Source organism: Corvus cornix, chromosome 1 (assembly GCF_000738735.6).
Source record: "Corvus cornix cornix isolate S_Up_H32 chromosome 1, ASM73873v5, whole genome shotgun sequence".
Classification (NCBI taxonomy): Eukaryota; Metazoa; Chordata; class Aves; order Passeriformes; family Corvidae; genus Corvus; species Corvus cornix.
Window position 1 is genome coordinate 35,146,742 of NC_046332.1, and position 11,419 is coordinate 35,158,160.

The 11,419-nt window shown below is 39.3% G+C and overlaps 1 long non-coding RNA gene across 1 annotated transcript; it reads right to left on the bottom strand.

Moving 5' to 3' along the window:
* Positions 1–3,468: 3,468 nt before the first annotated feature.
* LOC104690318 lies at positions 3,469–11,171 on the bottom strand. Its single transcript, XR_751962.4, has 3 exons — positions 10,903–11,171; positions 8,861–9,007; positions 3,469–7,788 (listed from the first exon to the last, which is right to left on the bottom strand). It is a non-coding gene; the product is annotated as an uncharacterized LOC104690318 (long non-coding RNA).
* Between the last annotated feature and the right edge of the window lie 248 nt (positions 11,172–11,419).

Below are 11,419 nucleotides of genomic sequence, written 5' to 3' on the forward strand. Positions count from 1 at the left end.
CAGCTTTTGGTCAGATGAATTTCATTCTAGAAATGCCTCTATCTCTCAGCTGACTGTAAAAGGAATGTAGGATGACCAGCCCAGAGATGAAAACTCTCAAAGAGGTGTCTAGTACTGGGTGAGAACAGCTTCTGCCTCCCAGCCAGTCTCCTGGGAATTGATGACAGAAAATATTGATATTGCCTGCCAGAAAGTTCTTTTAAAGATATTGGATACAAAAAATCTAAACAGATAGGGGTTTTAAAATGTATACATTCTAGAGCAGTTTTGGGACACTGAAATTTTAAGAATGACTTAATTACTATTAGTTATCTATATTATGCAACTCATCTCATATGTATTTTTCAATATACAACAAAAATGACTGTTGAACCTCACTGTTACCTGTTTCGTTTACTGACAATTCCACAGCTTCCATCAAGTAACAGACTTGTACCATTAATGATTTTCTTTTAGACTCAATTTACATAAAACAATATTGTCTTTGACCATCTGTCCATTAATTTTTTTTGTTTTGTATATTTTATTACATTCTTGTAATTCGTTTTGGATTTATATTAATTCAAATCAATGTCTCCTTCCTACTCTTTGACATTTATGCTTTTATTAAACTTAATTAACTTCATAATTTTTAAATTTTATTAAAGAATTTTAATTTTTTTTCCATCTGAATTTCCAGTTGAATTTTTTAATCAGGACCTTCTATCTCAAAATCAAGACCTAAATCAATCACCTTCTTTATTCAGTGATGTCTTTGCAAGCATCCAGCAATATATTTTAAATGGTTTCCTAATTACTATTCACAAGCTTAACGTAAGTTTTCTCCCTTAGTTCTGTCCTTCGTGAGGCTGACCCTTTTAAAGCAGGAAATACATATATTCCCCAGTATGCATTTATCCTGCTGTAGTTATCCATTATCATCATCATTTCAATTGTCCAGTAACAGTCAGAAAAGAAGTGGTATCGTCATGACACTTCCAGTGAACGTGGCTTTACGCAATGTCAGAAACAAACCCAGTGCAATGAGCTGCATATGTGTTTATGCACATGTGTAGATACAGATATGCAAATATATTTACACACACAAATATCAGGGGTTTTACATATGAAGTATTCATAGAATCATAGAAACATTAAAGTTGGAGAAGATCATCCACTGCAAGCACTAATCCAGCACTGCCAAATCCACCACTAAACCATGTCTCTAAGTGCCACATTTACATGTTTTTTGAACACTTCCAGGAATGGTGATTCCATCACTTCCTTGAGTAGCCTGTTCCAGCACATAATCACCTCTTCAGTAAAGCAATTTTTCCTGATATATAATCTAAACTTCTCCTGGTGCAACTTGAGGCCATTTCCTCTTGTTCTATTGTTCACTGGGAGAAGAGACTGCCCCCAACTTGGCTTCAGGTAATCGTAGAGAGCAGATATAATACAGATAACACCAGTGCCCAAGGTAGTGCACATTGTGGCACTCGTATTCCATGAAGTTGAATCAATCAACACTGATCTCAGTGGGACAGGACTCGTCCCAGACTTTAAAATAAAGCATATATTATATGAAAATTTACCTGCCATAGCACACTGCAGAATCCTTCTGGGACTGACCCAATGGGATTTGGCTCCTGAAACTCTCAGGATACTCTCTTTAGGTTTCTACCTTTTGTGACTCCATGTGAGCCAGCTCTCTGTGCAAAGGGAGACCCAGACAATATCAGTAGTGAGTCTAGAGCACAAGTCTCCTGACAGGCTGTGAATCTCTGTTTTCATGCAGTTATGACTGTAATTTCTCGATGGTGCTTCAGTGCAGCTAAGCTGTGACACAGATCCCATATCTAGATTCAGATGTGTAATTCCTTGCATGCCAGTTTGGGTCAATAGTTGCTCCATGACCCTTAAAAGTCAATATTTGGTTTGCAGAGAGACCTCAGAATTTGCTTTTATAGCATTGTAAACAGGAAGTTTCAGTTCTACTTAATATGCATAAATCCTTTGCATTTAGATAGCATCAAAACCATTCAATAATACAAGAGTATTTTTCAGGTGATGGGTGGGGTTAGAAATCCAGGTGGCACAGAGGTATCACACACAGTGTTCCATGGGAAACAGGGAGCAAAGCTGTCCATAAATTTCATAAGATGAATGGTGTCCATATAAAGGCCACTTAGGTCACTTCATCTATGTGTCAATATTTTTTTTTCACACAGGTACTTCTCTTTCTAACTTAAAGAATAACTTCAATTTTTAAAAAACTTTTAATCAGTTTTCCAAAAGCCTCTTTCCTCATATAATTCGGATTGATATACCTCTCCAACCAGCCTAGCAGAACAGGCAAGAAGCTGTGAGGCAAAGTCACTCTCAGGATCTAGTGAGACAAAAACATTTGTACAATGACTTTTCCCTAGTGTATCTACATTTATAGAATGTTGTCCTAAAATACAAATCCTGTCCAAAACACCCTGCCCTCTTCCCTTGCCTAATTTTGACAGACCTCTCAGGAAAGCTCTGCTGCAGAGATACAGCATAACTGGTTTCAAGAACATCTCTTCCCTTTGGGACAATCAGTAGACTTTTGAAAATCAGAGCCATGGTGGAGGCAAAACTCAACATGAACTTTGGAATTAATGTTTTTGTCTCTCAGAATGACTTTCAGCTTAAACTGCTGCTCACCATTACTTCTATAATGCTCAGAACCTCACATTTTGGCTTGAAATTTCCCAAACTGACCTTAGCCCAAGTGATTGGTGTTTTTTGGAAACTGATGAACAGTTTTCTTCTCCGAAGATTGTTCTGAGCCCCCCCCCCTCCCCCCGCCTTTTTTTTTTAATGCTCAGATAAGTCCAAAACAGCTTGGGTTTGTAACTTCAGATTTGGCATGTGCAGAGTGCAATCGTGAAGGAGGAATGCACCTTTTGTCTCGTTTGAAGAAGTTTCATTTCGCAATAGCAAATTAGCCTGAAAATTTTGGAAATAATAGACTGATTGCTCATGAGGCGTGATTTAGCCACAGTAGAAAATGACAGGCTGGGCTCTCTCTCCCTGAAAGGTCATGAGTCTTGCTTTATAAATAAGGCTTAGTTTCCTTTTTGCAGAGTCATCTTTCCCACTAAACCTTTCTGCATCCTGTTTTGCTTTAATTCTATGGCAGCATCAGAGGTTATTTCCTGTGTGTTTGCTGTCCATAAGCAACATTGCACTTGGCTTTTGGTGTCGTTTTGCACGTTCTGTGAAGCAAATTTCAGTGGACTTGATTTAAGAGGGACTCTTTCTGCCTTATGTGAGACGCTGACATACCTTACTGCTCCTAACTCACCCCGGTTGCACTCAGTCCTCGTCCTCACGTCCAGTTGTCACCAACATCACACAAACATGCTTATGGACACAGGGGGACAGATTTTTTAAAAATCATCCTACAGTGCTTTCTCCTCAAATGTATTACCCAGTAAATAAGCACTAAGATTTCAAACATTTAAGTTAATTAACTTATTACCAAATAAGTAAATATCAAGCTTTTAAGCATGCATATTAATTAATTAATCCATTAAATGTTTTATCTTTGGAAATTATATCAGGCTGAGATATAAATCCCTCAAAATCAAAGCTGAGGAGGTAGGTTTACTGTTATGCTTCAGCTGGTTTGCACTGCTCCAGTGATACCATGACGAGCTGGTTTAATCAATCAGTTATTGCAGGCTGAAAGCTGTTCTGTGTCATTGGAGCAGCACAGAGCTGTCAGGCGTGTGATGAATCTGGCCACAAATCTTAAAAAGTACTGTTTTTCCCCATTAAAAAGGCTATGTGAGCTGATATGCTGTGTTTAGTTACATAACAGCGAGTATTGACTTGCAGGGCACGGCTGGAAAAAACCCTTCTTTGTATTGTGTTAGGCAGGCGACAGGGTCATTCTCCTGGGAAAGAAACTCGACATCTGCCAAGAGGTGAAGTTTGCTGCATTCACGTTGCTTTTGTGGTGCCTGTGAATACACAAAGGGGGAACTGGACACAGGAGTGAAACCTGTCCCGGTGCGGATACGGGACATTGCTCTCGGGAGCCGCGTCATGCACTAGTAATGCAGCTTTAAGTTATACACACCACTGCCTCCAGGTCCTTATAGAATCACAGAGAACTTTAAATAAGCAGCAATACTTGAGTCTTCCAGTTCTAGCTGGACTGCCCAGTTTACAGTGGCACTATTCTTCACTTTGTGGGCCATTTAAAACACAGTTACTGAGTGCTAATTATTTCCAAATTCTTGTCTCCACTGTGATTCTTTTATTTTTTTCTGACTTAAAAAAAAAAATTATTTATTTATGGTTGTTTTCTCTTTAAATGATTTCAGTATGCATTCAGTTTGAGAGCTGTATAATTATTTTATTTAAGGAGATGAGTTTTTGCTAATATATTTATACACCCAGCATGGATATAATTGCAAAAGATATCTGCTTTATTCTACTTTCTCTTCCAGAATAGTTTATTCCCCTTTCTCACACAGACAGAGCTGCTCTTCCATTAACCATATGATATTCATAGCTTTTCTTTTTCTTTACCTATTCCTATACACTTAAACTAGTCCTACGTTCACAGGAAGACAAACACATAAATGTCATACCAGACATTGAGAAGGACTGGTTTGGCAAGTCTTTGGCAAACAGGTTTCCTAATTTCTATCCAAGATGGCAAATCAATCATATAGATTACTGTTACACAAACCAAAGGACTTTCGAATTAGTTGGTGCATAAATAATGCCATTCTGTCTTGTGCAGAAGGCTTTGCTGCCGTTCTACATTTGCCTTATGTTCCTTGCACGCATACAGGTGATTATGTGGAGTGCAACCCACCTTACACTTTGTACATATGTGCTCTTCCTCTGACTCCCTGGCAGGGCAGGGTAGGCCCAGGTACTAATTGTTAGAAAACTAACAGAATAAAATAAATAGTGCTGTGATGACAAGGAGGGGTGGTGTGACCATGAAAGGAAACAGATCAGCTTAGTTTGGCTTCAGCTGTGAGGGAACCGCACCCTTCTTCTTGTATATTGTGCTGATCACGGTGGTATTTTTGCACTGTACTGAGGTTTTGTTATCAATGGAACTAACGCCGAATTTTATTTTTATTATTACTGGATCTGGAATTTGAGCATGTACTGATCTTTCATTCTTGGGCAGTGTAATTTATATTTGGAGGCTGACAATTCATCTATTTCCCCATAGACTCATACATGAACATAGAAAAGAATGAGAGTTTATGTGAATTCCATTTTTCTCAGGCATTTTTATCCCTGGGAGAGACTTCCATGGGCCAAATTACCATGAAAACTAGATTACCATGATATTTCAGTTCCTTACAGTAAAAGATCATGTCATTCAGTACTGTTGACACTATACACACATCCTTGGGGAATTATGAAAAATATAAAAAGAAAACTCCTAAAAAAGTGCATTGAAAAAATGTAAGAAAGCTGCCATCCAACCTAAATATTCCCCATGTAAAACTGGAGCAGATTATTTCCCAAATATGAAAATTTCAGGCTACAACTGGGCATGGTGCTATATTGAGAGGCGAGGTTATTATTCAGTTTATGATATAAAATTACTTCAAATATATGAAGAAATTAATTGGAAAGAAGATAAACACAAAAACAACCCCCTTTGCTCTCATCATATGGGGAAAAGCAGTGAAGAATTGGGCTCCAAATTTAGACAAAAGCCACCGTATCTGCCCTTCCAGTGCAGTTGGTTCCTGAGGCTGAGGTAGAGTGACCCCTCCATGTTGTAATCCTGCAGGAAAGGCTCTCAAAGGCTCTCTTTGCCACCATGCCAAGATGACTGCAGTGGAAGGCAACCACTGCAAAAGCCAGTGACCCTCTCTGTGCTGCCCCAAAGCCTGCCTCTCCTTCCTATGCATCTGATGCAGGGATGTAGTTTTTTGATAGCCTTTGCGGGTGCTGGGTTAGCCTCCATTGAATACCGTGTGGGCAAGGCAGATAGAGAAGGTAATTGAGTCCAGTTCAGATCTAAGGTGGCTGCACTGGAGATGCTTCCCTCTGCCTTGACTATCAAAGGAGCTCAGGATGTGTATCTCATTCCTTAGCTGCTTCAGGCAGTTGGGTAAAGGTAAGAGGAACTAACAGAGGCTCAAGTTAAATAGGAGAGTGCGGATAAAGGAAGAATTTATACAAAAACCCTTGGGCAACAGTGCATGACTATAGGATAAATATTCTTCAGCCTGACTAGAGGATCATTTTAACATCTTTATTGTAAGACTCGCACATAAAACGTAATACCATGCCCCTCCAGCCTTTGAATTATGAAAGGATAAACTGGGTCCCAAGAATATGATTTCTGTAAGTAAATAGCCAGCATTTCCAGAGATCATTTGTTAAGTAGACACAAGGGAAAAGAGGATTTCAAAAATCCTTCTGGAAAGCTGTATTGGTGAGAGATGGATTTACTTTCTTTGGCTAAACCAAATTGAGTTGCTGGATGTTAAGCGACATTTGTTTTGAGACAATGAACTTCAGGTAAGTGTGTAAACTTGTGTATCTCTTTTTTTGGACCACCAGTAGTTATAACTCCTTCATACATTGGTAAAAGCTGCATACTCTTTCAACCTGAGCTATTTAGTTAACTTAAAATTTCACTTTATCCTCTGAAAGTATGCTTTTCTGTGCTATTTTTACGTCTTTCTCCCTAAGCAGAGATGGATGCAGTTCAGTGGGTGTGGGAGTGCCAGGAGAAGGTATAATTTCTTGCATACATTATGATTTCCCCTGTGAAGTTTGCTTAAGTTCTGCTATGAGGGAACTTACTTGAACTATATCATTTGGGTTAATCCTTTTTTTTGGCATTGAGACAGAATTTGGACATCTGTGGACATCAGGTCATTAACTATCCTTACTGCCTTGTTTTTAGAGGCAGCATGCTCTCCCAGCCAGGGCTGTATTGATTCCCTCCTGGGCTTCTGACTGAAGAGATCTGTGTAAAACATTAACATACATTTCTTGTCCAAAAAAAGAACCAAGGAAATTCTTTTATTTTCTATAAATAGGATAAAGAAGGAAGGTGCTTTTCTGGTGTGGGAGGGGAATGTAAAATGATACCATATCTGACCAGTTACCTCATCTCTATGCACAGGCATAGGCACATGCATACTGAGCTCTAGCCAACACAGTGAGCTTTTTGCTTTCTATCTTCAGTCTTCCAGTGCTAAAAAACCATTATAAAAATATCAAGAGAAACCTTCCAACAGTGACATATATCAGGCTGCAAAATGACTTCTCCCAGGGAGTGGTGAAAGCCCTATCATTGATGTTACAAACAGTAGTAATTCTTAACACATGATGTGCACAAATCTGGACATTAACTGATCTGAAAGACACGCCTTCAAGATGTCACTGCCACACAGAGGCATGGATGAAGTTTTGGGCCTAGGGCCCAGAGAGCAAACCTATTCTTAATAAAGACTTTATAATCAAGTTCATCTCTTCTAGCTGGATCCTCAGATACTAATATAGTCCCACAGCATTTACTTACAACTAGAAAAAACACTGGAAAATAGTGTCTGGAAGACAATACAGGGTAGGGACAAAGAAGTGGGCTATTACTTTACAAGGGGATTTTTTTCAGAGACACAAATTTAGGTGTTCAACCTGCACTGAAATCCAATGAAATCTGAAGACCTAACTCCACAGGGTTCTCTGAAAATACTGACCCCAAGATGTTAAGTTTTTCTCTTGGTCATGCCAGGGATGTCTTAGCATGAGGGAAGTCTCTGCAGGAGGTGTCTGTAAATGAGATCAGAACACAACCATAAAACAGTGACAAAGTCATCTGGAGCACACAGAGCTGTGCTCAGTGATGAGTATTTAACTTCATTATTTCTGTGTTTATTACATTTTTTTCCACTTGTGTTGTTTCTGCTTTATCAGCAGTTTTTATTTTGATTTGTATTTTATTATAATTTACTTTGCTAGTCCTCAGTCTATTTACAGAGAACAAAAGAATGTAAACAGTAGAATAATAGTGTTTATTTTCACAAGTTTGAGTTGATCAAATAACTCACACGTCCCAAAGTAGAACCATGCTTAAGGTAGGTTAGGTCATCTCAAGTGTGGGGAAACAAACAGAAATATCCTATTCTTTGCTATTGTTTATTGTGTTTATGCTGCTTGAGAGTTTTAACAATACCACATATATAAACATTTATTCTTGCTTTCTGCATTATTCAGAGTTTTCTCAAGGCTCTTTGGTGCTTCTCTTTTTCCTAGGGACACTGTGATGTTGCTAGGCTTTAGTGACTTTCTCAACTTATTTATCAGAAATGTTAGAAATGGCTTCTAGGAATGAGCCAGAGGTGCTGAAAAGAAGGTTTTGTTCTCTGAATGCTTCTGTGTTTAAAAATGGTTCTTTTGAGTGTTTTAACTTGTTTGCTTCAACTTGTTTCCTTGATTCTTGTTCATATACATTCACAAAGCTTGGTCCAGCAGAGATGAACCAACAGCAGAGCCTGATGTTGCAGTTCCAGCAAATTCACAACTGTTTTTTACACTGCCTCGATTTTGGACAGGAGGTCCAAATGTGGATGTCTAAAGCTGCATCTTCCCACCTAAACACAGTATTTCAAAAGCTAATAGTAATCATGGGTGTGTTGTTTCTTTAATTTGTAATTAAAAGCACTTTCAAGACAATTGGCAGCAAAGTGGGAAAATAAAGGCAAAGGGAGCAGCCTGCCTCAAAGAGCCTCCTCTGAGCCATTCACCTTGATCCCAGCTTTGGACAGCCACAGTCCTGCTGAAGGACAGTGTAGTTTATTAACCCAGGACAACCCACAAACACTGCCTGTTTGAAAATACAAACCTGAAAAATGAAGTAGTTCAGCAACTGCTACTTAGGCTGTTGAAGTCTACTGCTGTGACATCCAAGTGCTGGCAGCACGAGTGATGAGGCTATTTCAACATGAACATTTGAAAACTACATAGCTGAAATTTATTGTTCATTATTCTTCTGGAAAAAAAGAAAATCAGGATTAAATTGAAAGCCTTTTCAAAAGCGCTGAGTTCCTCAAAACTATCATTAATTTTCAAAGGAGCTGTTGGGTGCTAAATTGCTTTAGAATAATTACATTTCTGTCTGTGGCCTCAGCACCCCAACGTGATGGATGGACAGTTTTATTACAGAACCTTTAAGCACACTAGAAACTCCAAAACAGAAAAAAAAATGGCACCTTCTGAGTATTTTCTTAAGATCATGACTGAAAAATGCTTGTGTTTGAAGAATAAATAATGTCTCAATAATGACCTCAAAAAAGTTGGGAGTGGCAAACAAAAGTTTTTACTTGAGGATGTCATCATTCATTCCTGTCTCCTTTTTCTCTCCTACTTACTGAGAGATCCTTGGCATTGACGCTGCTGAAGAACAGCCCACCACTCACTGCTGCTCCTATGGGCAAATGACAGTGACTGGATGGTATCTATCCTACTTAGGGCCAGACCTCTCTATAGCATATTGTTCTCAGGTATCATACAAAAGGCCCCAAAAAAGTTCCAGATAGCAATTTAGCTATCAGGTGTCATACACAATAGAGGTGCAGAGCTCTACTTGACTTCTTGGACCTCTTTAGGAGTGGAGACCCGTCTGATGCTGCCTCTGAGCTTCCTGCGTGCAGCAGCGTGGAATCCCAGCTGCTCCCATCCTTCCCACCCATGGTCTTGGAAGGGTGATTACCACCTGCATGTTTGAAGGCTGCTGCCCCCACCTGGTAGGCAGAAATGAAGGACGTCGGAGCTATGTGGGACAGGTCTTTCCTGACTGCTCAATTTGATAACCATCAAGACAAGAGGATGGCAGAGGAAGGACATGAACTCCAGACACAGCACTGTGACTGTAGAGCATGGGCAGCCATACCTTTTGATAGCACCAGAAAAGATTTTGCTCTCTTTGGGTGGTGTAAAGGTGTGTTGTAGTGGTTTCAGTCGAACAAAGGTAGGGAACCGGGCAAAGGGGTTTCAAGCCAAGGTACCCAGATGATGCAAGACTGATTTTTGCATTCCTTCCAGAACTACAGAAAACACTTTCCTGGAAAGCAGGAGAGCAGAGAAGAAGCAGCAGGGTCACAGCTGCTGTTTTGGGCTGCTCTTGGGATGGTGTGTCCACATACACTGCCTCTCATTCCTTCTGTAGTGAAAGCAGTGGCTTAATTTAGCCTTTAATGACCAATTCTGTCACCTGATTTAGAAAGAAGAAATCACTGTCTCCAGGAACAGCAACACCATAGGCTAAATACAGTTGAAGTACAATTCAACTGATGCCAGTAGCATGAATATGGCTCAGTATGTCATCTCTTGGTTTGGCCCACACAGTCAGTGTGGTGAATGTTATGATTTTGTTTTCTTAATATAATCCTTGGTACCTCTGTAAGAAAGACTGCAACATTTCTGTCTGGAAAAAAATCCATATTTCTATAAACATGAGGATATTACTGTGTGTATTAAAGTGTTCACAGGGTATTATCCCACAGTCCATCCCATATTTAGTTTGGACATTACTACATCTGGAAAATGGGAAAACTTCCAGATAATTCCTTTACCTTGAAATATCCGCAAACATAAGGGTATTGAGCTTATCCCCTGCTAAGAAATGAACAAGTAGCATTCATGGTTGCAAGCCAGAAGAGAATTTCTCTTCAAATAATGCAAAATGGGTTGGGTTAAAAGCGTAAGTAGTTTCAGGCACAAGGGTGAAATGTAGTTCTTAAAGGGCCCTTCTTTTCTTGGAAGAAAGTAAATACTCTCAATTAATGGCCATTCACTCCCATTCAATACAGCCATTTCATGTATTAGTGATGTATGTTACAAGATTGTGGTTTATTTCTAAAGAAACTAATTATATACTGTACCTACCATTTGTCCTGGATTTTGAGAAGAAATGGAGACTGGAGTTCCTATGCAGTTCACTGGAGGAAGTAGATATCTGCATGTACACATTGTCACCACTGACCTGAAGAGAAGAATTGATTTAATTCCTAGCTTTTTTAGCAGCAGAATATTTTTTGGTCTGGATTTCATAAACTTTATGATGAGACAATTGCACAGATGGCTGGAGAACAAACAGAGGGATAATAACAATGAGAGTAGAAGAATGGGAAAAGCAGGAAATTAAGTGAGTGCAAAAAAACCCTACTGGTGGAAAGAGCAGCTCTTATCAGAAAGAGACGTTACTTGCAGAACTGAAGTGCAGGCACTGAGAACGGCATGAGTAGCAGGGAAAAGTTGGATCCCTTGTCCCAAGGGAGAAAACAAATAGCAAAAAAAACCCCAAATCACAAGTTGGAAAGCAACATGAGGGAATGGAGAGGGCAAAGCATAACATTTCTTCCAAGCTAAAATGTTTCCAGATTGTTCTGATATTTAAAAATAT